This window comes from Macaca nemestrina, chromosome 12 (assembly GCF_043159975.1).
Source record: "Macaca nemestrina isolate mMacNem1 chromosome 12, mMacNem.hap1, whole genome shotgun sequence".
Classification (NCBI taxonomy): domain Eukaryota; kingdom Metazoa; phylum Chordata; class Mammalia; order Primates; family Cercopithecidae; genus Macaca; species Macaca nemestrina.
Window position 1 is genome coordinate 23,883,379 of NC_092136.1, and position 26,984 is coordinate 23,910,362.

The window sequence follows — 26,984 nt, forward strand, 5'->3', positions numbered from 1 at the left end:
AGAAGTGTAAAACAGAGTACACAGTGAATATTTCTAGATAGAAGATTTCAGATGATTTTATTTATGTATGTTTATTTACTTCTATATATTGCTCAAATCAGTAAGCATTTTATTTCTTTGAAATAAAAACAACTTAGAAATTAAGATTTAAGAAACCTAAATGCTGCCCAGACATATGTTTCTTGTGAACTGAACCTCTGGTTTACAAAATAATAGCATAGTCACCTAACTAATCCTGTTAATTTGAGGCTTACGGGTCAAGAAATACAGATTTAAAACCTTGATTATTTTTAAAATGTGATAAGTCTTGAAAAAAATTTGCAGAATATTTCTTGAATAATACTCATAACATTGCCAAATGAGAAAAGAAGGAAACTTTATGGAATGACTGTTTTGTGATAAACTAAAACCCAGATATCAAAATGGACCATAAACTGAATACTCATGAATATTAAAAAGTAATGATAGCTTAACCATTTTTTAAACTTAAAAAGAAAACATTTGATGGCTCTGGAATTTAGAAACAAGCATATAATAAGCATTACTCTGACGTAGCATTGATTAGGACATTATTAGAGAACTGTATACTATTATAGAAACTGTAGTTTTAAAGAACAGAGTTGAAATGCAATGGGGAATAGTACCCAAATAAGTAATATGGAAGAAGTATAAAAGAATTCAGATTTAATGTAACTTAGAATGTTTCCAGAATATGCTAGTTATGGGGCATGAAAGATCTATGGAAAACATAAGGCATTATCCCTGACTTCCGGAAAGTTACCAGATGTGTTAATAAGGCATTATGCTCATGAGACTGGAGGAGAAACTGTGGCGAAGAGATAAATACATTGTGCTAACATATTCTGTACAATTAGTACTATGGGCAGTCAACAAAGTGAGAAATCAGAGTTGAATAGAGTTATCAGGGAAAGTTTCATAAAGAACTAGACAACAATGCATCCACATGTGTCCATGTGTTTCCTCTGGAAAAAATAGACAATGGATGTCCAAAAGTTGGTCTTATACTTTTGGCTTACACATTTCACATCATCATTTATAGGAAACAAATATTATGCTAAAAGTATTCTGCCCCAAATTTCAAAGCATTAGAATCAGTGTGATTATGTACCACAGATATTTTTATTTTAGAATAATAATAATAATAATAATAATAATAGTAATTAGCATTGTGGAATATCATTTTGTATTAAATACTATGCAAAAAATGTTACATATATTTTCTTCATCCTGAGAAGAGCCATTCGAAATAGGTATTATTATAATCCCCATTTTAGAGTTAATTTTATTGGCATTTCAAACACATAAAATAACTTATTCAAGTCAATCAACTGATAAGTAGTCAGCATCCATATTTGTTTGTCACTAGCATTTAAACTCTTCTCTATTTTTTTTTTTTTTTTTTTTTTGAGACGGAGTCTCGCTCTGTCGCCCAGGCTGGAGTGCAGTGGCCGGATCTCAGCTCGCTGCAAGCTCCGCCTCCCGGGTTTACGCCATTCTCCTGCCTCAGCCTCCCGAGTAGCTGGGACTACAGGCGCCCGCCACCGCGCCCGGCTAGTTTTTGTATTTTTTAGTAGAGACGGGGTTTCATCGTGTTAGCCAGGCTGGTCTCGATCTCCTGACCTCGTGATCCGCCCGTCTCGGCCTCCCAAAGTGCTGGGATTACAGGCTTGAGCCACCGCGCCCGGCCAAACTCTTCTCTAATATTCCATACTGCCTTTCCACTCTTTTGGAACTGCTACAAGAGTGAAGGCATGAACTCAATCCTACATTTGATCAACTAGCAATTAGATGAAGAGCTACCTAATAGAAGTATTTTATTTGTCTCTGCACTGAACTAAATTCTTTAAGCCAAATTGATTTAATCATAGTCAATTCCACCTGTAAAGGTCAGTGTTGTGATTTTCTCTGACTTGATCTTAAGGTCTCTCTTGGGACAGTGGCTATAAATTTTAGCCCTCTCCTGATGGAGCTCCAGGGGATGGGCCATGGATGTTTACCATGTGCCTTTCATACTGTATTTCTTTATACTGGCAGGGAGCCTAACGCCTAAGTATCCAACTTGTAACCAGGTGTTGCTCTCACAGGAAATTTGTTTATCCTAGAAGACACTCTTGTGGCTCTTGTCTGACCTGTGTCCAGTTTATTATTACCAAAATATCTACTCTCTAGGAGAGACCTGACTGGGAGGAGAGTCAGGTTTGGGTGCGTCTGTGTCATTCATGAGAGACACAGAGAAGGCAGAACAATGAAACACATAAAATAACAAAATCATTTTATTACTCATTGATCCTGATCCGTGAGAGAAGAAGGGTGCCCACAGGGGCCCACAGAAAGTCCTGAGGGAGAACAAAGCTCAACCAGTAGGTAGGTGAGGAGGGAGGGAGGGAGGGAGATAGAGAGAAAGAAAGAGAGAAACCTAGAGGTCTATGCCTTTATTAAGGTCCATGGAAGTGATCTCTTTGCCTTCCCCACGGGACTGTAGATTGGATAGTTTACAGAAAACGTAAGTCTGGTATTAACCATTACGTTTTATTCTCATTCAGCAGCTCTAAAATGTGTTGAATTTTGGATCAGTAAAATGAAGAATAAACAGGCTATATTGCAAACAACCACAATTAGGGGAAATTTTAACTAGGCCAAAGGTGATGGATATTGCTGGGTTTCAGATAACTTATGCTATACGTAAAAATGGATGCCGAGATAGCATCTGTATTAAATCAATTTATGACAGTCAGATTTCTGCGCCAGATCTTGTTTCATATTGTAATCTAAGGCCAATCCCTTGTTTTCACCTTGTCTCTGAGCTCCTGAGAGGTTGTACTCATGTGAGCTCTCAGTGGTCAGGAGAACTTATCTACATCATATGGATTTTTATTTTGACTCACCATAATGGTTGGCTTCTGAAATTCTATATAGGAAGAACTGAGTGATTTTATTTTCAGAGAGTGTGTTTGAGAGAACAAGGGCCAGAGTATCTTGAATCTGCATTTGCATATCATGTGCACTATTTCAGAATTAAAGTAATTTTAGACTAAATGCACAATTTACAGAAGATTACATAAATATTAATGGACTACATTAAAGATTATTATTATTAACCTTTTATATTAGCTCACAATGGAGAAGACTGGTAAATTTACAATGATAAATTGTCACTGCCATTGATTCTATTTTTTGACTCCTTAAGTCTCCCATTTCCATCACGTCCTGCCTGTAATTCTTCAGAACTTAATACAATCCTGGGCCAGGTCTCTAACCAACAAGCCAATTAATTAATCAACATAAAGTACTTTAAGCCTCTCCAACTGAAAAAGCACTATGTAAGCAGCACTTGTGCACTGACAACAATTATTAAGACTGTATTTTGCTTGTTAGGGAAAATTATTAATGCATTTATGAATTCCACACTACTATTTAAGTATCTATATCTGAGAATATTAGTTATGAAAAGTGCTTTCTCATGTCTGCAGTAAAGAAGAATATAAATAAGTAAATAAAGAAGAATTTACATTTCTTTGAGAATTTATTCCATTTTTGAGATGGACTGTAACATCTACAGAAATGCGAATACACTTTTATTAACCAGTGACTTAACCAATGACCCTTGGGTGATATAAGTGCCAGTGCAGTACTAATTCCTGGACTCATTGTATGCTCAGCTGTAGATAGAATACCTTCTTTGGCCACATTCAAACCATATTTTATAACATTTTTTTTTCTGTTATTTAAGTGTCAAATGTATTTTGAAATTATATCAAATATATACTGGTAAAATGTGTCTTATTTTCTATGTATAGATGTGAATTGAGATGTTTAAGCTCTGTCAATGTATCTTCCCATTAAGGACTGGACAAAGTAAATGAGTATATATATGGAGAGAGAGGTTAGAAAGGTTTATGGAACAAGCTCTTGAGATCCTTTCTTTTGAAAGATTTATGGAAAGAACAATCCTTCCTTTGTCCTTGACTTTTGAGAGTTTGATAATCATATACATTGAAATAGTCTTGTTTGAATTGAATCTGCTTTGTGTTTGTTGACTTTCTTGTACCTCTATATTCATATCCTTTCTCAAGGTTTGAATATTCAAACCTCTCATTCAAACCTTTCTCAAGGTTTGAACGTTCTCTGATATTACTTCTTAGAAAAAACTTTCTATCCCCATCTCTTTCTCTACATCCTATTAAAGGTCAATAATGTTTTGATTTTTCCTTTTGAGGCTATCTTCTAAATCTTTTAGGCATTTTTTTTCTTTTTTTCTCTTTTCTCCTTTGATTGTGTATTTTCATGCAGGTTGATTTTCAGCTTGTTGAATTTTTTCTTTTGCTTGATCAGTTCTGCTGTTGAGAGACTCTGATGCATATTTTAGTTTGTCAGTTTCTCAGTTCCATAATTTGTGCTTGATTTTAAAAATTATTTTAATCTTGTTTGTTCAATTTCTCTGCTATAATTCTGAATTTGTTTTCTGTATTATCTTGTAGTTCATTGAGCTTCCTCAAGACAGCTGTTTCTAATTCCCTGAGAGGTCACATGTATCCACCACTCCAGGATTCATCACAGCATCTTATTTAGTCTGTTGGTGGAGTCATATTTTCCTGGAAGTTCTTGATGCTTGTGGACATTGCTGTTCATTGATGTCTGGGCATTGAAGAGTGAGGCGTTTATGCTCATCTCACTAAGTCTGTACTTGTTTGTAACCATCTTTCCAGAGAGGGCTTTTGAAAAATTCAAAGGGGATTCGGGATTGTGACCTAAGCCTGTGGTCACTGTAGCATTTCAGTACTTGGTGGGTTCCCTAAGCTCAGTAATGCCGAGACTCTTGCAGACTCCTAGATACACAGTCTTGGTGGATTTCGGGAAGATAAGGGAGATTTCCCTGCGTTCCCAAATGAAGTCTCTCATTCTCTTCCCTCACTTTCTCTGAAGTAGCAGTCTTTCTTCTGGAGTAGAGGTACTAAGGGGACTCCTGTGACCATCACAGCTGGCACTGCAGTAGGTCATACCTGGAGCTCACAACCTCTCAAACCAGCACAGTAGCGGGGCTTGCCAAATGCTTGCAGCCAGTATTGCCAGGTTGCTGCTGATATTTATTCAAGGCCCTAGGCTACTTTAGTCAGAAGATGGTGAATTCTGCTGGGACTGGGTCTGTCCCACCAGGGAAGTGAATTATCTCCTGGCCCTGGGGTGGGTCTAGAAATGCTATCCAGGAGCAAAGGCCTGGAACTGGGGCTTTAGGAATCTGCCCAGTGCTTTATTTTACTGTGGCTGAGCTTATCCTCAAGGTGCAAGACAACATTTTCTGTACTCTTCTCTCTCCTTCTCCTGAGCCGAAGGGGTCTCTCCTGGAGCTTCACTGCCTGGAGTTTGAGGAGGGATGATACAGGCACCAATGGGGCTGCGGCAGCTGGTATCTCTCTGGGTTGTGCCCTGAGTCCACTGCCTCTAAGACCAGTGAAGCACTGGGGTTTACCCAAGGACTGTAGTCACTGTAACTGGACTGATAGTCAAATTTATTTGTGGCCTCAGGCCACTTTAGTCAGCCAGTGGTGAAGCTGGTGGAGACTTGGACTTCTCCCACTGGGATGAGAAATTTTCCTCTGATCCGGGGGTGGTCTAAATGCCTCCTCCATGGGCACTAGTGTTCTGCCTGTGTTTTGCTTCGCTGTGACAAGGCAGCACTGAGTTCCAACGCAAAGTTCCACACTCATCTTGCTCTCAGTCCCCAAAGCACACAGATTCTCTCCCCATGCTGTGTTGTCTGGGATTGAAAGAGATGTAGTGCAGGCAGTGCCAGACTTTTCTCCCCTCTTCAGTGCTTCATTTCTTGTTATTACGCTAAAGCCAGGAACTGTGATTGCTCATTTCATTTTTTGGTTCTTACATGGATAGTTGTTGAGTTTAGTGTTCCTGTGAGGGAACGATCACTGGAGGTTTCTATTTGGCCGTCTTGCTCTACCTTCCTCCTCTATCTCATTTTAATACTAGCTATTATGTCAGGATAAGAGGAGACAAACTGGATGATAAGGCAAGTAACAGCAAGTGTCAATGCACAAGGTTCCATAAGAAAAGGTGAAAGACATAGGGTCAAGATTTCACAATTTTGAGAGGAGACAGGTTGAAAAGTGTTACTTAAAAAAGTATTTCTAAATAATATCAACATCATCTAGCAAAGTCTAGTGTGAAAGCTAATCTGTAATAACAAAAATATGAAGCATATATTACATAATATCAAAATACAAGACATTCCATTATGTGGTATTATATTACATTATGTCCCACTATTATATTGTAGTATTATAATCTAGTTTTGCAGAACTATTGCCTATAAAATGTTTGTCCACTTCCTCCCACTGTTCACTTCACTCCCACCCCCAAAACTGCCTTATCTGAGAACTAGTTTCCCTTTAGTGAGGATTTATGATCATTGCTCTAATGCCGTCCAGAGGGGAGCCCTGGAAGCTCATTTTCCTCAACACATCGCATATGTACATGCCACAAAATCAGCTACCTAGTGAGTTAAAACCCCGTAATTGCAATAGCAAAAGGAAAATTACACAAACAGATTTGGTTAGTCACAGTAACAAGACTTATAACCTTTATGAAGGCCTTTGGGCCCTAATTATTCAGCAGCTGCTGCCAGGGCTAAAAGGTACCCATGTCTGTAGCAGTTAATTTGCATTTCCCCTCCCCGTAAGCAGGCTGTCTTTTTCTGTTATGGTGCCTGACCTATTTTTGAGGCTTTCTGCCCCTACCGATAACAAAGTCTCTCTCTTGTTCTCCAACTTAAAAAAAAAACAAAAAAGATTAATAACATTTAACAAATCCAAGCGCCTGAAAAAATAAGATTTATAAGTGATGTAGAAGGACAAGCTCTAGCCAGTTTCTAGCTGAGTAGCAGATACCTTATGTCACCAGCCAATTCCCTAAAGGGCCAAGTTTTTAGAGGCTCTCAAGAAGTCACTGCCATAAGAGAAGCTGCCATGATAAATGATTCATCAAAGATGATTATCCATACATTTTGGTTACAATCATTGCCATCTGTTTGTTACTGCTTGTTGTGGGACTGTCAGAGCTGGGGATACGTCTCTGTCTGTTGTCATCTTGATTAGACCTCAAATAATGAGGTTTTGAGTTGAGCAATTCTGAAACCATTTCTTTTTTTTTTTTTTTTACCTTGGGGGTGTGGGGGGGATCAGTGGTGACTGAAGGCTAGATCATCATGGAAATTATTGCAGAGATGTTTCCTTGAGTGATATAAACTATTGCCCAAGGTTAACAGCATTGTCGATTCCCATTGGTACTAAAACAATGATTGGTGTATTATGGACCGTAGAGAAGTATCCATAGTCAGGAGATGGCTGGAGTACAAGTATAACGTATCTCTTTCTTCTCAGACATTTCCTCAAAACACAGATATTCCATTTCCACTCAATAACATCGTTGTTGTTGTTGCTGTTGCTGTTGTTGTTGTTGTTTTTGTTGTTGTTTTCGACCAGAGGAAATGAGAAGAAAAAAAAAAGCTTGTTTGCTGTGTTTGTTGTTTGTTTCCTCTTGTGGAGAAGCAGCAATGAGTATGTGTGGATGTATACACTGACATATATCTCACTTAACCCTCTCATCTATATATCTTCATAGATATAGAAACATACAGAGATAGAAATATAGAGATCTACAGGTATAAATATAGATATCTATGGAGAGAGACAGAGAGTGTGAGACAGATTGAGGAAGAAATTATATTACTACTTTTTACATTTATTGGTAAGACTGGATACATAATTTATGAGGTCCAAAGCAAAATGAAAATGTGAGGCCCCTTGCTTTAAAAAAGGAAAGCTAGTAAGAATTTCGAGATAATGACAACAGTGCATTAAACCAAGCACCGAGCCCTGTGTGACTGCACTGGTCACAAGACCACGGAGCCAGCTCTACTGGGTTCTCAGTAGATACCAGTTAAAGAGACTGGATCAGATCCAACCTATTTCTCTTCTTTAGCTTACTGAGGTAAATAGGAGGAGTTAAAGAAAAGATCTATAGCAATACAGCTTATACTAACATTAAACTAGGGTATTTGAAGATGGGGGGAAAGGGCCCTTTTCTAAGTTGCAATGAGAATCTTTTTTTTTTTTTTTTTTTTTTGATGATTGCAAATTGAACGCAAGAAGAGGGAAAATAAGTCTGGTGCTGCCTTGTGAGTGACTTAATTATTTTCCCATCTACACTTGTTTTTGAAGCTTATCAGAGCAAAGTACGGTGTGGGCAGCGCAGCTGTCACTGTTATCATTGTGGCTTGGAGTGTTGTAGTCCCAATTCCCATTGTAATGCAATTAATCTTTTGCTATGCACTAATGGATGAACAAGCATATTTACTGCAGCATAAAATCCTAATTATTTTTTGAACAGATGCATAAAGGGAATGTAAATTAATGGTAAGTGACAATTGTGATAAATGCGTACTATATCTTTAAATGTCAGGGTTCTTGTGGTGTAGATTAAACCCACGCTTGGATATAAAAGCTGCACCAGGCCGGGAGCAATGGCTCACGGCGGGTGCCTATAATTCCAGCTACTTGGGAGGCTGAGGCAGGAGAATCACTTGAACCCAGGAGGAGGAGGTTGCAGAGAGCTGAGATCATGCCACGGCACTCCAGCCTGGGTGACAGAACAAGACTCCATCTCAAAAAAAAAAAAAAAAAAAAGAAAAGCTGCACCACTTCCATTTACCTGTGTGAGGACACCTAGTCATCATGTTCCAAATCACTTCATAAAGGGTGACTTGCACTTTTAGAACACATTGATTAGAAATTATAATTTGTTGACAGGGCTGTCCTCAATACAATGGCATTCTTCATGGGTCACTCTTGAGCTATTGGTACTACTACTTCAACAAAAGTTAATTCTTATTACTTGTTAGTATTTAATACCTAAAGCAACAGCAATACATATTAAATTATTTCTTTATTTTAGCACTGTCTGGGCCACTTTCACAAAAATTTGTTTACTAAATCCTTCACAATTGCAATATGAAAAAATTTGACAAACTTTGAACAGCAGAAGCCAAATAAAAAGTAGTACATATTGTAGAATTCCATTTATATAATGTTTGATTACAGTAAAAACTGTTTTTTTTTTTTTTCTTTTGAGATACCTGTTTCCTTTAGAGTAGGGAGTGATTGAAAGGGATGCTTCTGGAGTGACGGTAATGATCTGCTGTTTGATATGGGTGCCAGTTACATAGATGTTTTCAGTCTGTAAATATTTACTGAATTATACAATTGAATATGTTCACGTTTACTTATGAATATTGTACTTCAATAACAACTTTAAAGACAAACTTTCACTCTTTCTATGTTTTATCAATAATACTGATTTTAAAACAGATGTAGGATAGTTAAGCAACAGAGCATGCATAGAAGTTGCAAAGGGGCAGAACAATGATCTGGATCAATGTCTGCTTTAATTTTAAGTATCATCTTCTGCCACCATAAAATTGACCTCCAGTCTTTTCTGGCCTTTCATATACAATGATGAGCAGTACCAGAAGAAAGGCATCATGTGGCCTGGCACGGTGGCTCACGCCTGTAATCCCAGCACTTCGGAAGGCTGAGGCGGGTGGATCACGAGGTCAGGAAATCGAGACCATCCTGGCTAATACGGTGAAACTCCGTCTGTACTAAAAAATACAAACAATTAGCCGTGCGTGGTGGGGGTTGCCTGTAGTCCCAGCTACTCGGGAGGCTGAGGCAGGAGAATGGCGTAAACCCGGGAGGCGGAGCTTGCAGTGAGCGGAGATCACGCCACTGCACTCCAGCCTGGGTGACAGAGCAAGACTCTGTCTCAAACAAACAAACAAACAAACAAAAAAAGGCATCATGTGTTTTGCTATGGAGAAAAGTGATGACGCAGTTGTGGGGGAGTTGAGACTACAATACCCCCACTTGGCCTTTTAAATTGTATTTACAATATTATTTCCAACAAGGGGAAGATAAATGGATCTATGAAAGGGAAAACTGCTCCCATTTGCAAGATCACTTCACTGGTTCATTGTGACTGGAGTGAAATGCTTCCCATTCATTATTGCTCTGTCTTCTATAGATGGTAGTTTGTGTGCTAAATAGTCGTGATGCACTTGTGTGATGCACCAGTAGAGTTGTAAAATATTTTGTTGGAAGCAACCCAATTAAAGTTATTCTCTTACGTGTACTACATCGAATTTCTTTAACATGCCCCAAATTCTATTTTATGCAGATGTGTTCAGATTTCTGCCACACTGAGGGATTACGTCTCGTCCTTATCCTTTCACTATTGTTTCATCTAATATCATTATATGTCTTCCTTTCTAGATGCCTCTACTGACTTTTGATGACCTTAGTCCAGATTTAGTCTAGGAGTAAAGATAGGGATGATGTGAGGATTGTTTGTGGTCTGTTCTTGTTAACCCCTTTAATAGTTCCTTGTATTTCACACCAAAAACTTGAGAAACTCAACAAACCTACCATTGATTAACTTACCCTGAATTTCCAGAAATTCCTCTGGACTGTCTTTCTATCTACCTAAATCCTCTTCAGATACTTTCTACTCCGAGTCCCTGACACCTAAGCCTGCTGTTTTCCCCTTCTTCCTGTTTATTTTGTTTCATTTGAAGGTAGTCATTCAGTTTGCACATATATGTGAACACATGTCACCTACATGGGAACATTGCTGTCTCTAGCATGCTTCATTGCAAACTCAAAAAAGGACACTTCCTATCTTCTCTGCAACAGACACATGAACAAATGAAATACCACAAATGAGGGTTTCTAGAATGGTAATAACAGATTCTTAATAGTATGTATTTTTTTATTCCTTGTTTCAATTTCAGAGAATCCTAGCACGATTACAGTAGAATAGCAGGTCCTGTTCATGAAAAACCACAGAACTTCTAGAGAAGCTGGATCCTATTCATGCCTTAGTACTAAGTAGAAATCATTGAGGACTAACTGTTTCTTCTATATGGATAGACTATTCCATTTGGAGAAATGAACCAAGCAGAGTCAAATAAATTACAGAAGGTCTAATAATTCTCTGATAAAAAGAGCAAAATAAAGTACTACACTGGAATGAAAGCCATTTCACAAATAAAATGGCTTTATTACTTTTCAGAGAGTCCTTGACTTTTCAGCCTTTCTACTGAGAACTCACAAGAGTAAAAATAAATTATTTTATCTGATATATTTTAACAGTGTTTCAAATGAATTTAGGACTGCTGAAGAGAAATAAAAATCCTCTTAGTTTGAAAATCTCTGAATTGTAACCCTTTTTACCTTTGCTGTCTCATATCAATTAAAAAACATCACGGCCAGGCGCGGTGCCTCAAGCCTGTAATCCCAGCACTTTGGGAGGCCGAGACGGGCGGATCACAAGGTCAGGAGATCGAGACCATCCTGGCTAACATGGTGAAACCCCGTCTCTACTAAAAATACAAAAAACTAGCCAGGCGAGGTGGCGGGCACCTGTAGTCCCAGCTACTCCGGAGGCTGAGGCAGGAGAATGGCGTAAACCCGGGAGGCGGAGCTTGCAGTGAGCTGAGACCCGGCCACTGCACTCCAGCCTGGGCGACAGAGCGAGACTCCGTCTCAAAAAAAAAAAAAAAAAAAAAATCACAACTAATGTATATTCCATAAATTTTATATTATTTGATATATTTGTGTTTTGGTTATATAATTTAAATATAAAACTTGCTGGTATTTTAGTTAAAATAATTCATGTGAAACTGTTTATTCAGAAAATTAGAACACTAATACACATTGGTGTTAGAAAAATTAGGTGCATAAAATAATGTTTATAAAGAGTTTTAATAATGTGGGAAATCCTAAAATATAATACTAAGTTTAAAAATAACAGTAGAAAACTTTTGCATGCAATTTGAACTCGATTTGTAGAACATAGGCACAGTGAAGTAGACTAAAAGGAAATACACTAAATAGTAGATTACCTTGTGTAGTGTGATAATGCAGTGAGATTTTTCCCTCCAATATTCTTTTGGTTTTTCTATACTTTCTAAACTTCTACAATAAAAATATATTACATTGTTAATAAACAACCAAAGCAACAACAGCAAGGAAAAAAACAAGCAAAAATCATTGCTTCTAATGTGCAGAAATAAAAATGATATTTGCTGATTGTTATCCTGTCACCACACAAAAAGAATGGACTGTGTTTTGATAGTAAATTATGTAAAATATTTCAGATTTTGCAAATAATTTATAGGTACACATGTCAGAGCGACTCCCCCCTATTTTTCCTGTCCTCTTTTAAAATACAAGTCAAAGTAATGAATTGCTATCCCCACTTAAACAGGGGCCTCTCTCAGTACCCAATCACAGGGCAGGACTTAGTGGAGAATCCAGTGCTTCTCTCAAATAAATTCACGTAACGAAATACTCTCTATATTTTTAGAAACATAAATCAAACACTGTTTCTAAGACTTAAGCTCTTGTCTGCCACATTTAGCTGGAGTCTAACCTGGATCAGTTTAGAGAGGAGGAGCTGAGAAGTTAATGCTACACAACTGTGGACAAAAATCTCAGCTGGATTTCCTGTAATTTCTTAAGAACTTAGGCAAAATATATGGTTATACTTCGCTGGAGTAATTACACTTGGTGGTTATATTTTGATGGAGTCTTCCCAAGAGTTTAATGGGAAGGACACCTGTGTTCCTTTATTAGTTATTTTCCAGAAATAGATGTCTTGCCTAAATTAGACATAAGTGCAATTTGGAGGATGAAATTTAGTTCTACATTTGAATGCGAAACCACCTGCATTTCCAAATAGGGGTCTTCTACCGGTGGTTAAACTCAGATTGTCAAAATGAACTGGTCCTTCTGTGTGAAAGAGAAGCTCATGTTCTTTTTATTTGTGTTGAGTTGAGGTGCTCAGTTTCTGAACAAAGAGGATGAATATTAGAAGGTTTGGTAAGAAATAATTTTATTGTTAGATCAGTCTGTTCTCAGTTTTCTTTTGCAGAGTAGAGTCCTTTGCAATGGTAAGAACTAGTTACTACATAGATTTTATGGTGAAGCCTGACAGATTCTATTATGGCCAGACTTTAATATAAAGCCCTCAGTGATTCCTTTTGGGTCACCAATAAACTATGCCTTAGGAAATTAAGGGTATCTTTTATTTACAACACTAAATCTAAAATAACGACTGTGAAGAAACAGTGTGGATGGTGGTCTTTCTGTGACATTTTCTTGCAGGTCAAAGTATGTTGAAGTAATTTGACTACAAGAGTGGTTTGTACATTAGAGATTTATGTGTCATGCTTGGCTGTGATTGTCTAATCATTTAGGAGTCAAAAGGAAGCTGACTTAGACACTAGACCCTAGATAATTAAAAAAAATGGAAAATAAGGTTTTTCATATAATTTTAAAAAGCATGTGATTCAGCTTAGAAGAGTAAATAGTAACTGAGAAAAGAAATTTATTTTTGAATGTTTTATGATGAATGAGGAACATGTGAAAAAGCCCTAAGCTGAAGGAACCACGAGCCGCCTGCTGTCCTGACCTTGCAGCCCTTCTCCTGCAGGGGGTGCCTTCCCTCCCACTCCTCTCTAGATGGGAGCCGAAGGGAAGAGGTGAATCTGAGCTCAGAACAACAACAAAAGAATCTGGCCCGGGTGTGGTGGCTCACGCCTGTAATCCCAACACTTTGGGAAGTTGAGGCGGATGGATCACGTGAGTTCAGGAGTTCAAGACCAGCCTGGCCAACACGGTGAAACTCCATCTCTACAAATGGTGGTGTTGTGGTGTGGGCCTGTAATCCCAGCTACACAGGAGGCTGAGGCAGGAGAACTGCTTGAATCCAGGAGTGGGAGGTTGCAGTGAGCCAAGATCGTGCCACCACACCGCAGCCTAGGTGACAGAGTGAGACTCTGTCTCAAAAAAAAAAAAAAAAAAAAAGCAAACAAAAAAAAATTCTGGAAACTCAGACGCTGATGGGGACAGCCAGAGCCAGAAAGGTTCCCAGACATCAGCTTGCCAGGCGCTATCAGGGGTAAAGGTTTGACATAGTGGCTTCCACGCTGAGGGAAAACCCCAGCAGCAGTCAGATAGGCAGCATCTGCAGGAGGGATGAAGTCTGGGATATCACAACTGCGCTGACAGTATGCCTGTGCGGCAGCGAGTAGAGGAAGCTGGCTTTCCCTCTAACCTGGCGCAGGTCCCAGATTTTCACTGTTTGATCTAAGGAGGCTGTGGCCAGGAACCAATCACAGCATGGGTTCGGGGCGACTTGCGTCACTTTCCTTTTGTGCATTCTGAGATTCCAAAGCTGCAGAGAAGAGCTTGGTTCCCGTGAGGACATAGAACCGAGGTGGAGTGAGGGAGGGGAAGGCAGGACCTGGGAGAACGTACCCCTTTGCTGTCCGTGTTCAGCAGGATCACGTTCCCCAAGTTGTCTCCTGTGACCACCATTTGGCTACTGGCAGACGCATCCAGTCTACGAAACCAGATGCTGGAGGGAGAGACTGTGTTGTAAGATTCTTGAGGACAGAGATAGGCCTATTTACTCACCGTTGCAGCTCCAGTGACTAATGCTCAGTGGGCGTTCAATAAGTATTTGTTGAATTAAAAAAAAAACAAAAAAACAAAAAACAAACAAACAAACAAAAAAAACCATGCCAGGCACTGTGGCTCGTGCCTGTAATCCCAGCACTTTAAGAGGCTGAGGTGGGTGAATCACCTGAGGTCAGGAGTTTGAGACCAACCTGGCTAATATGATGAAACCCCTTCTCTACTAAAAACAAATACAAAAAAAAAAAAAAAAAAAAAAAAAAAAAGCGTAAGCGTATTTTTCTAGTTAAATGCATGTAAGCATATTTTTCTAGTTAAATGCCAATTGTTTGACATGAAATTAGTACAGTGTGCTTAGTGTGATGATTAAATAGAGTGGTACCTGAATGAATCAGTTGTGAAGTAGCTACACATTTTATCATATAGGCTGAGTTATTGTACTGGTTTTCAAACAAATCAGCCTTTATTACACAAATACCTAGCTTTTCATGTCTCAAAGAAAATTCTCAAAAGTATGAAAGAGTAATAGGTTTGTTGACCACTGTGATGATTTATCAAATAAAGTAGATCATTTTCTTCAGAAACAAGCAAGAAAAAGTAGAAACTGGGCATTCTCTATGGATTGAATTAAAATGTATTCATTGTATCACATACATTTATTTATTCTACAGATGGCCATGGGGGCCCATGCCAAGTTAAAACAGCCATATTTGGCAATTTGGTTAAATTAAACAAATCACTTTCATTGAGCACCAACTTTTTGTCTGCAACTGAGTGAAATGCCAGGGATTCCATTAATGATTAAAATAGGTCTCTTGACTTAGATAAGAGCTTATACCCTGTGTAGTGCCAAAACCTGCAGCAAAGGCTTAAGAATAACGTGTTTACCTAATTGTTTCTGACTTTATATAGACTACATTTTCAAGTAGTAAATATATAAATATGTTTTAAAGCAACCCTCAGTATTCATTATGCTACTTGCAGAAACATATAGCTATCTTCAAATGTATACCTATCAATAGATAAGGCAATGTTATAATATGAATCATATAAAGAATATTTGTTACAATCTTTAGGGTCTGCTAGTAACTAATCAATACTTATAAGTAGATGTGGTTGTGATATGTTGAAAACAAAGACACCTTGGGCTGAGAAAAGATTACTACTATTTAATTGCATTTTCCTGATTATTTAACACAAGCTATGCCCATAGTTTCCAGTAGTTAAATGCTGAATAATAATCTTCATTCTTTCACAGATCAGCTCTAATAAGATACAAATTTCAGATGAATTCTTTCTTCTTTTCTAAACTGTATTTTTTAAAATTGTGTAGAATGTTACATCTGTATAAATGATTGTTCGGAAAATGCCTTCTTTATTTTTTCACATACAATTCATATGTTCCAACTTCATGGAACCTAGTAGGATATGTATGTTATAAAGACTATGGCAATATCAAAACACCTGTATTTCACCCATCCCATACATTTAAGATAGAGGTTCTAAAATATAACCTCCAGAGCAGATGTCAAATACCAAGGCCTAACCTCAATTTCATATAATAGAATGACTGTCAATGGACTATGTTAGGGGAACAGAATCTGTTTCTATTTTTGTGACACTATGATTTCAGAAGAATTCTTTTGCTCTCCTTCTATAATATTTTGTCATTTACTATCTCTCCTTGGGGCTTTGTGTAAAGAAGAAATATTTTTGCCTTATATTTTTACCTGTCTCACTCTCAGCCATGCTTAGAAAACTAACATGCAAAAAAGAGGTTAAATAATTTAACTATGAATTTAGTAGATGTGTGTTCATATAGGAATCTTATAACACTCTTCTAGATTATTTTATTATTGTGGGGTTTGGAGCTTTTGATATGCATTTCAGACATAGAGATAAAATATTAAGAAATCATTTATGAAGCATTATTGAGTTATTAAGGGAATAACAGTAGGTTGGCCATTTGGAAGACTAGTAAGTAAAGTGAAATATACAGATTAGCCTTCAATAGAGGCCTTCAGATTTGGTTTACTGACACTTGTCTCATGAAAAAGCTCTCTCTTTTTATTTCTATCTCATAAACAATTACAGATACACAATAAAATTATTTAAGGCATTTGGAAAAAATCTATATAGGTAACTCACAAACAAGTTCACTATTCAGCTGCTGAAATGGTTCATGAAAAAAGTTATGCAGCAAAAGTTATGTTAATGTAATTAGAAAAAATGTGTAATTCAAAAATGTTGAAATCAGAGAGAAAAATTTGACATTTGTGGGAAGGAAAATTGGATAAATTTTGTTCATGTAGCATATGCAACAGATACGTGCTATCATTCACAATATGTTGACTATTATCTTTTTATTAGTTTTTTAATATTCATTCATTTAGTCAACAAATTTTATTGATATCTACTCTGTACTTGAGGACTGTGCTAAGTGCTGGAAATACCTGTGAACCATAAGTCAAACCCAACATGGTTATTTCACACAACTTTTAATCTATGACCAATGGTTTCACATAAGAAATGGAAGAGTCAAAAATATTGTTCTTACTGTATTATAGAGGGGGAAAACTCAATAATGCTAAAGTGAAACAATGATAGAGAGACATAACAGATAGCGTGAGAGTCTTTTGTAGGGGATTATCTCAGTTTAGAGATTTCATAGAAACCTCTCTGGAGAAGATGAGACCTGTGTCTTAAAATAATCTTGAAAGCCTATACCATACATTCATTAATTTAAACATTAAACATTCATTGATTTAAACAAAACAACCATTGCCTATCAAGTTCAAACTATTTGGCCAGGCACAAAAGAACATAGAAAGGAATAAGGCAAAGCATGTGCCCTGAGGAGTTTCATAATTTAATATGTCTAGTTTGGGGAGGCAGTAATAAAAAGAAAGAAAAAAGTTACAGTAAAAGTGCCTGGGAAACTAAAAAGAAAGGAGGATCATCGTCAAGGGAAGTAAAGTAGTTGGGAAGATTCACTGGTAAAGTATTTATATTTTGATCTTAAAAGAAAATAGATACTTTTAGTCTGGGAAGATGAAGAGATGGAGTAAATGTCTTCTTCTATGTTTCTTACACTATTGGGATCATACATAAAACAATAATAATAATCTAAACTAATCTAAAAAGTTTAAGAAGGCAAGCTAGAGCCTTCAGGCCTCAAGAAATGGCACAATGGTGAGTTTACTGGGTATTCTTTTTTTTTTCTCATATAATCCAAGCTTGAAGGTGAAGAAGCTGGCACCCAGAAACACTAACAGGTTCCTACGAAAGCAAAACCCTAAAAATCCATGCTAATAAGACCAAAATCTTTAAGACAATAAGTGGTCTATTCCAATGAAATGCCACATAAAACAATATGTCTCCTCTCCAGTCACATAAGCAAGGCTTGAGAGTGGAGCCAAAGCTTGAGAGTGGAGCCAAGAGTTCCACACTTACCATGTTGTAACATGTGTACCAACCCATCCACCACGGTAGTATCAGAGAAGGTTGAGTAGAAAGCCATAACATTCTATCCCTCCTCACCCTGCTAGGAGTAGTAGTGTCAAAGGAAGCCTAGCAGACAGCCAGGGCCTTTACCACTGCCCAGCAGTAATAAAGCCACTTCTATGAGGTCAGTGAATGCTACAAGGGTAACAATAATACTGCATTCATGCTTTTTCCAAGCCCCTTCCTCTAAGCAAAGATCTACTGGTTAGCCAGAACTCTGAACCACATAAGAAGAAGGAAATAATCCTCAGATGTCAATGAAATCTGAGTGGGGAAAGTTAGTTTGTATCTCCACCTGAATATGACCCACTCTTCCTCTGTCAGAGCAATGTCAGAAAAAAAAACAGTGCAATTTCAAGGAGATATGCAAAGCTGGAAGGCTATAACTGACTAAAAATATTTTTGGGGGGCCATTTAAAACAATTGAATGTGTAAAAATTTAAGTTAGGACCTGATAGGGTTTTGAACAAACAGGTCCAAGCCTGTTGTAAAAAAAAAAAAAATAGGGCCAATTTACAAGGGGGTATTTTTAACCTGTTAATATGACAAAATGCACAATGAGCAGCAAAAAACAAACAAACAAACAAACAAAAAAAGCTTGCAGCCATGGGAAAATAGAAAGTGTCTACAAAGAAAACAAGATATAAGGAAGAATCAATAGAAATTGTAAAGTAGAAAATAATTATAACCACAATAAATAACTGTATGGATGAGGATAAAGGCAGAATAGAAGGACAAAGGAAATAAACAATGAACTTGAAGGTAGAACAATATAAATTAATCACCTTTTAAAAACAAAAAATAAACAGAAAAGAAAGAGAAATAGAGCCTCAGGGACCTGTAGCACAATAACAAATAATCTAAGTTTCATGTCACTGAAGTTTTGAAAGGAGATGAGAAAGAGGGTTGACTGAAAAAATACTTGAAGATATAATGACTAGAAACTTTCAAATATTAGGCCAAAAATAGAAACCTGGAGTTAAGAACCCAAGTATACTTTGTAGTAGATAAACCCAAATAATTCAATGCCAAAACAACATAGACAAAATGTGGAACACTGAAACAAAGAAAAAATTTGAACCAGGAAAAAAGGAATACCTTACACAGAAAGCAAAAAAAGACAGAAGGGAAAGAGAGAGAGAGAGAGAGAGAGAGAGAGAATAGAGAAAAAGAGAGAAAAAAGAAAGAAGAAAGAAAGAAGGAAAGAAAGAAAAAGAAAGAAAGAAAGAAAGAAAGAGAAAGAAGAAAGAAAGAATGAATTTGGATGGCAGTGGATTTCTCACCATAAATCATGGAGGCCAAAAAGAAGTGGCATAGTATATTTTAAGTGCCTAAAGAAAAGAACTACTGCTGAACGTGGTGGCTCATGCCTGTAATCCCAGCACTTTGGGGGGCCAAGGCGGGCAGATCACTAGGTCAGGAGATCGAAACCATCCTGGCTAACACGATGAAACCCCGACTCTACTAAAAAATATAAAAAATTAGCAGGGTGTGGTGGCAGGTGCCTGTAGTCCCAGGAGGCTGAGGCAGGAGAATGGCGTGAACCCAGGAGGTGGAGCTTGCAGTGAGCCGAGATGGTGCCACTGCACTCCAGCCTGGGCAACAGAGCAAGACTCTGTCTCCAAAAAAAAAAAAAAAAGAAAGAAAAAAAAGAACTACTAACCCGAATTCCACATGCAGTAAAAATATTCTTCAGGAATAAAAAGGAAATCAAGTTATTCTCAGATGAAGAAAAAACTAAGGGAATTTATCATCAAATGCCTATGTTTAAGAAAGACTAAAAACATTTTTGAAACATAAAGGAAAAGATAGAGAAAGGAAGCTTAAAGCATCAAATAGGAAGAGAACAACAGAAAGAATAAAAATATGAGTAAGCACAGTTTTCTTCTCTTGAGTTTTTAAAATTATTTTTAGCACTTGAAACAAAAACACCTTTTATTGTGGTTCTCAATGTCTGTACAAAAAATATTTAAGACAATTATAAATGTTAAAGGTAAAGCTATATAAAATGAGTTAAGATTTTCATACATCACTTGAATTGTAAAACAGCAATACCGGAAGTTCATAATTTATGTATGTGTGGTGTAATATAGAAAACAACCACTAACAAAGCTTAACAAAGAGATATACTATAATATACTATATAAAACCATGATGTAACTCTTAAGAAATATTTAAGTAATTCACAGGAAGATAAGATAAATGCAACAGAGAAACTATCCAAAAAATCAAATGGCTGACTTAAGCTCTTATAGTTCAATAATTACATTAAATACCAACAGTCTAAATACAGTACTTAAGAAAAAAATGGGTAGATTGTATTTTTAAAAAATTAAGCCCAATGATATGTTGTCTACAAAAACTTCATATCAAATATAGAAAATTCAAAATGTAATTATTGAAAAAGATATGTCATACAAATATTAAAGAAAAAAGTAGATATATTAATGTTGAATAAAAAAGATGTTCAAGCACAGAAAATTATCAGAGACAGGTAAGAATATTACATAATTATAAAGGAATCAACCTACCAAAAAAGACATATTTTAAATATATATGGTCCAAACAACATAGCTACAAAATATATGAAGCAAAATTGATAGAACTTGGAAGACAAATAGGCAAATCCATAATTATGTTTGAAGGCTTCATTATTACTCCCTTAATAGTTGGTAGAAAAACTAGACAATAAAAACATTAAAGATACAAAAAATTCATCAACTCACTGGATCTAATCAACACTTATAGAAAACTCACCCAGCATAGTGGAATACAGAATCTCTTCAAGCACCTATAAAAAATGTACCAAGATAGACAGTTTCCTTGGCCATAAAATATCCCTTGACAAATTAAAATAAAATTGAAATCACACTGAGTATTCTGCGATTGCGTTAGAATTAAACTTCAAATAAATAACAGGAAAATAGCAGAATAATTTTCCAGCACTCAGAAGCTAAATAACACACTTATAAATAATATATAAATCAAGCAGAAAGTCTCCAAGGAAATTTTTAAAATAATTAAAATGAGTAACAGTGAAAACACACCATATCAAAATTTGGGGGCACAGCTTCTGAATGCTAAGAGCTCTAAATGCTTATATTGTACAGCACTAAATGCTTACATTAGAAAATGAGGAAACATGGCTCAAATCAATAAGCTCCCACTGGCAGAATTTAGATGAAAAAGAAGGATGAAAAAAACACAGGACAAGCAGAAAGAAAGAAGAAAATAATAAAGAGCATAAATTAAGAAGTTGAAAAATCAAACATATGTTACAACGTGGATGAATCTTGATGACATTATGTTAAGTGAAAAAAGCCAGTCAGAGAAGGACAAACATTGTATGATTCCCTTTATATTAATTGCTTTGAGTTATCAAATTTATAGAGACAGAAAGTAATATGGTAATTTCCATATTACTAGGGGAGAAAGAATGAGATGATACTCTTTATTAGGTATGAAGATTCACTTTGGAAAAACGAAAAAGTTCTGAAGATGGATGTGGTAATGGTTGCACAATAATGTTGATGCATTTAGTGCCATGAACTGTATACTTACAAATGATTAAAATGATAAATTTTAGGTTATTTATGATTTACCACAATAAAAACAAAACAGCCACAAAAACAAGGAAGTTGAAAAAAACAGAAAATAAATAATACAAAGAGCTAGGTTTTTTTTAAATTTAGTACAATTGAAAAATCTCTAAGTTAGGTGTATAGATTCTGATTTTCTCCCATTCTGTGGGTTGTCTATTAACTATACTTATTATTTATTTATTTTTCTGTGCAGAAGCTTTTTAATTTAATTGAGTCCCATCTAATTTATCTTTGTTTTTGTTATATTTACTTTAGGATTCTTGGTCATGAAGTCTTTCCTAAGACAATGTCTGGAAGGGTTTTTCCAATGTCATCTTCTAGAATCTTTATGGTTTCAGGTCTTAGATTTAAGTCTTTGATCCATCTTGAGTTGATTTTTGTATAAGGTGAGAGATGAGAATTCAGTTTCATTCCTCTCCATGTGGCTTGTCAGTTATCCTAGCACCATTTGTTGAATAGGGTGTCCTTTCCCCACTTTGTGTTTTTGTTTGCTTTGTCACAGATCATTGGCTGTAAGGATTTGACTTTATTTCTGGGTTTGCTGTTCTGTTCCATTGGTCTATGTGCCTATTTTTATATTAGTACCATGCCGTTTTGGTGACTATGGCCTTATAGTATAGTTTGAAGTTGAGTTGATGCCTCCAGATTTGTTCTTTTTTGATTTGTCTTGCTTTGACTATTCAGGCACTTTTTAGGCTCCATATGGATTTTAGGATTATTTTTCCTAGTTCTGTGAAGAATGATGGTGGTATTTTGATGAGAATTGCATTGAATTTGAAGAGTGCTTTTGGCAGTATGGTTATTTTCACAATATTAATTCTACTCATAACTGTACAAGCGATATGTTACCATTTGTTTGTATCATCCATGATTTCTTTTCAGCAGTGTTTTGTAGTTTTCGTTGTAGAGGTCTTTTACATTCCTGGTTAGGTATATTTCTAATTATTTTACTTTATTTTTTTCTTGCAGCTATTGTGAAAGGGATTGAGTTCTTGATTTGATACTCAGCTTGGTTGCTGTTGGTGTTAAGCAGAGCTATTTGTTTGCATGCAGTAATTTTGTATCTTGAAACTGTGCTGAATTAATTTACCAGTTCTAGGAGCTTTTTAGATGAGTCTTTATGGTTTTCTAGGTATATGATCATATCATCAACAAATATTGATAGTTTGACTTCATCTTTACTGATTTGGATACCATCCACAAAAAAACTCAAACAAATAAACAAGCAAAAAAAATAATTCCATCAAAAAGTGTGCTCAGGACAGACAGTTATCAAAAGGAGATGTACAAATGGCCAGCAAGCATATGGAAAAATGCTCAACATCACTAATTATCAGGGAAATGCAAATCAAAACTGAAATGTGATACCCCCTCACTTTTGCAAGAATGGCCATAATCAAAAAATGAAAAGTCCGGGCAAGATGGCCAAATAGGAACAGCTCTGGTCTGCAGCTCCCAGCAAGACCAATGCAGAAGGCAGGTGATTTCTGCATTTCCAACTGAGGTATCCAGTTTATCTCATTGGGACTAGCTAGACGATGGGTGCAGCCCATGGAGGGTGAGCAGAAGCAGGGTGGGGCATTGCCTCACCCAGGAAGTGCAAGAGGTCAGGAAACTCTCTCCTTTAGCCAAGGGAAGCTGTGAGGGACCAGCCAGGAGGGACTGTGCTATCTGGCCAAGATACTACTCCTTTCCCACAGTGTTTGCAACCGAAAGATCAGAAGATTCCTCTGTATACTTATACCACAAAGCCCCTGGGTTTCAAGCACAAAAGTGGGCAGCCATTTGGGCAGACACAAAGCTAGCTACAGGAGTTTTTTTTTTTTTTTTTTTTTTTCCATACCCCAGAAGTGCCTGGAACACCAGTGAGACAGAACCATTCACTCCCCTGGAAAGGGGGCTGAAGCCAGGGAGCCAAGTGGTCTTGCTCAGTGGATCCCACCCACATGGAGCCCAGCAAGCTAAGATCGCTGGCTTGAAATTCTTGCTGCCAGGCACAGCAGCTCTGAAGTCGACCTGGGATGCTCAAGCTTGGTGAGGGGAAGGATGTCCACCATTACTGAGGCTTGAGTAGGTGGTTTTCCCCTCACAGTGTAAACAAGGCTACTGGGAGGTTGGGACTGGGTGGAGCCCACTGCAGTGCAGCAAAGCCACTGTAGCCAGACTTCCTCTTTAGATTTCTCCTCACTGGACAGGGAGTCTCTGAAAAAAAGGCATCATCCTGAGGGGATTATAAATAAAACTCCCATCTTCCTGAGACTGAGCACTTGCGGGGAGGAGTGGCTGTGGGCGCAGCTTCAGCAGACTTAAACATTCCTGCCTGCCTACTCTGAAGAGAGCAGCAGATCTCCCAGCACAGTGCTTGAGCTCTGCTAAGGGACACACTTTCTCCTCAAGTGGGTCCCTGACCCCTGTGCCTCCTGATGGGGAGATACCTCCCAGCAGGGGTCAACGGATACCTCATACCAAAGAGTTCTATCTAGCATCTGGCAGGTGCCCCTCTGGTACAAAGCCTCCAGAGAAAGGAGCAGGCAGCAGTCTTTGCTGTTCTGCATCCTTTGCTGTTCTGCATCCTTTGCTGGTGATACCCAGGCAAACAGGGTCTGGAGTGCACTCCCAGCAAACTCTAGCAGACCTGCAGAAGAGGAGCCTGACTGTTAGAAGGGAAACTAAGAAACAGAAAAGCATCAACATCAACATCATCAAAAAGGATGACCACAGAAAAACTCCATCCGAAGGTCACCAACAGCAAAAATCAAAGGTAGATAATGCACGAAGATGAGGAAAAACCAATACAGAAAAGGTAAAAATTCAAAAAACCAGAATGCCTTTTTTCCTCAAAAGGATCACAACTCCTCATGAGCAAGAGAACAAAACTGGACAGAGAATGAGTTTGACAAATTGACAGAAGTAGGCTTCAGCAGGTGGGTAATAACAGACTCCTCTGAGCTAAAGGAGCATGTTCTATCCCAATGCAAGAAAACTAAGAACCTTGAAAAAAGGTTAGAGGAATTGCTAACTAGACTAACCAGTTTATAGAAGAACATAAATGACCTGATGGAACTGAAAAACATAGTATGAGAACTTCATGAAGCATACACAAGTAGCAACAGCTGAATCAATCAAGCAGAAGAAAGGATATCAGAGACTGAAGATCAACTTAATGAAATAAAGCATGAAGAAAATATTAGAGAAAAAAGAGTTAAAAGGAACAAATAAAGCCTCCAAGAGATATGGGACTATGTGAAAAGACCAAACCTATGTTTCATTGGTGTACCTAAAAGTGACAAGGAGAATGGGACCAATTTGGAAAACATACTTTAGAATATTATCCAGGAGAACCTCCCCAAACTAGCAAGACAGGCCAACATTCAAATTCAGGGAATACAGAGAACATCACAAAGATATTCCTCAAGAAGAGCAACACCAAGAAACATAATCATCAGATTCACCAAGGTAGAAATGAAGGAAAAAATGTTAAGGGCAGCCAAAGAGAAAGACTGGGTTACCCACAAAGATTGGGCTACTCACAAAGGGAAGCCCATCAGACTAACAGTGGATCTGTCTGCAGAAACCCTACAAGCTAGAGGAGAATGGGGGCCAATATTCAACATTCTTAAAGATAAGAATTTTCAAACCAGAATTTCATATCCATCCAAACTAAACTTTGTAAGCAAAGGATAAATAAAATCCTTTATAGTCAAACAAATGTTGATGAATTTTGTCACCACCAGGCCTGCCTTACAAGAACTCCTGAAAGAAGCACTACATATGGAAAGAAAAAACTGGTACCAGCCACTGCAAAAACAAACCAAGATGTAAAGGCCATTGACACAGTGAAGAAACCGCATCAACTAATGGGCAAAATAACCAGCTAGCATCATAATGACAGGATCAAATTCACACATAACAATGTTAACCTTAAATGTAAACAGGCTAAATGCCCTAATTAAAAGGCACAGACTGGCAAATTGGATAAAGAGTCAAGACCCATCGGTGTGCTGTATTCAGGAGACCCATCTCTGGTGCAAAGATACATAAAGGCTCAAAATAAAAGGATGGAGGAATATTTGCCAAGCAAATGGATAGCAAAAAGAAGGAGGAGTTGCAATCTTAGTCTCTGATAAAACAGACTTTAAACAAACAAATATCAAAAAAGACAAAGAAGGGCATTACATAATGGTAAAGGGATCAATTTAACATGAAGAGCTAACTGTCCTAAATATATATGCACCCAATACAGGAGCACCCAGATTCATACAGCAAATTCTTAGGGACCCACAAAAAGACTTAATTACCACACAATAATAGTGGAGGCTTTAACAACCCACTGTCAATATTAGACATATCAACAAGACAGAAAATTAACAAGGATATTCAGGACTTGAACTCAACTCTGGACCAAGGGGACCTAATAGATGTTTACAGAACTCTCCACCCCAAATCAACAGAATATACATTCTTCTCAGCACTACATAGCACTTATTTTAAAATTGACCACATCATTGGAAGTAAAACACACCTCAGCAAATGCTAAAGAATAGAAATCATAACAAACAGACCACAGTGCAATAAAATTAGGACATAGGATGAAGAAACTCACTAAAAGCTGCACAACTACATGGAAATTAAACAACCTACTCCTGAATGATTACTGGATAAACAACAAAATTAAGGCAGAAATAAATAAGTTCTTTGAAATCAGTGACAACAAAGACACAACATACAAGAATCGCTGGCACACAGCTAAAGCAGTGTTTGGAGAAAAATTTATAGCATTAAATGCCCACAGAAGAAAGTGGGAAAGATGTAAAATTGACACCCTAACATCACAATTAAAAGAACTAGAGAAGCAAGAGCAAACAAATTCAAAAGCTAGCAGAAGACAAGAAATAACTAAGATCAGAGAAGAACTGAAGGAGATACAGACATGAAAAAACCTTCAGAAAATCAATTAATAGAGGTTTTTAAAAAAGATTAACAAAATAAATTGACCACTAGCCAGACTAATAGAGAAGAGAGAAGAATCAAATAGACACAATAAAAAATGATAAAGATCACCACTGATCCCACAGAAATACAAACTACCATCAGAGAATGCTATAAACACCTGTATGCAAATAAACTAAAAAATCTGGAAGAAATGGATAATTCCTGGACACATACACCCTCTCAAGACTAAACCAGGAAGAAGTCAAATTGCTGAATACACTAATAACAAGTTCTGAAATTGAGATAGTAATTAATAGCCTATTAACCAAAACAAACAAACAAACAAAAAACCCAGGACCAGACACATTCACAGCCA

At 37.2% G+C, this 26,984-nt stretch overlaps 2 long non-coding RNA genes across 8 annotated transcripts in view; one reads left to right on the forward strand and one right to left on the reverse strand.

The window, feature by feature from the left end:
• LOC105471592 (uncharacterized) overlaps positions 1–26,984 on the forward strand; it is a 138,650-nt gene that overhangs the window by 51,192 nt on the left and 60,474 nt on the right. The window lies entirely within an intron of this gene.
• Positions 9,364–18,315, reverse strand: LOC105471591 (uncharacterized). Of its 3 annotated transcripts, none has more exons than XR_011610658.1 (4): positions 18,024–18,315; positions 14,412–14,511; positions 11,993–12,065; positions 9,364–9,686 (listed from the first exon to the last, which is right to left on the reverse strand). It is a non-coding gene; the product is annotated as an uncharacterized lncRNA (long non-coding RNA). The 3 variants fall into 3 exon arrangements; XR_011610656.1 differs by having other exon boundaries at positions 9,364–9,691; XR_011610657.1 differs by lacking the exon at positions 9,364–9,686 and adding an exon at positions 9,737–10,402.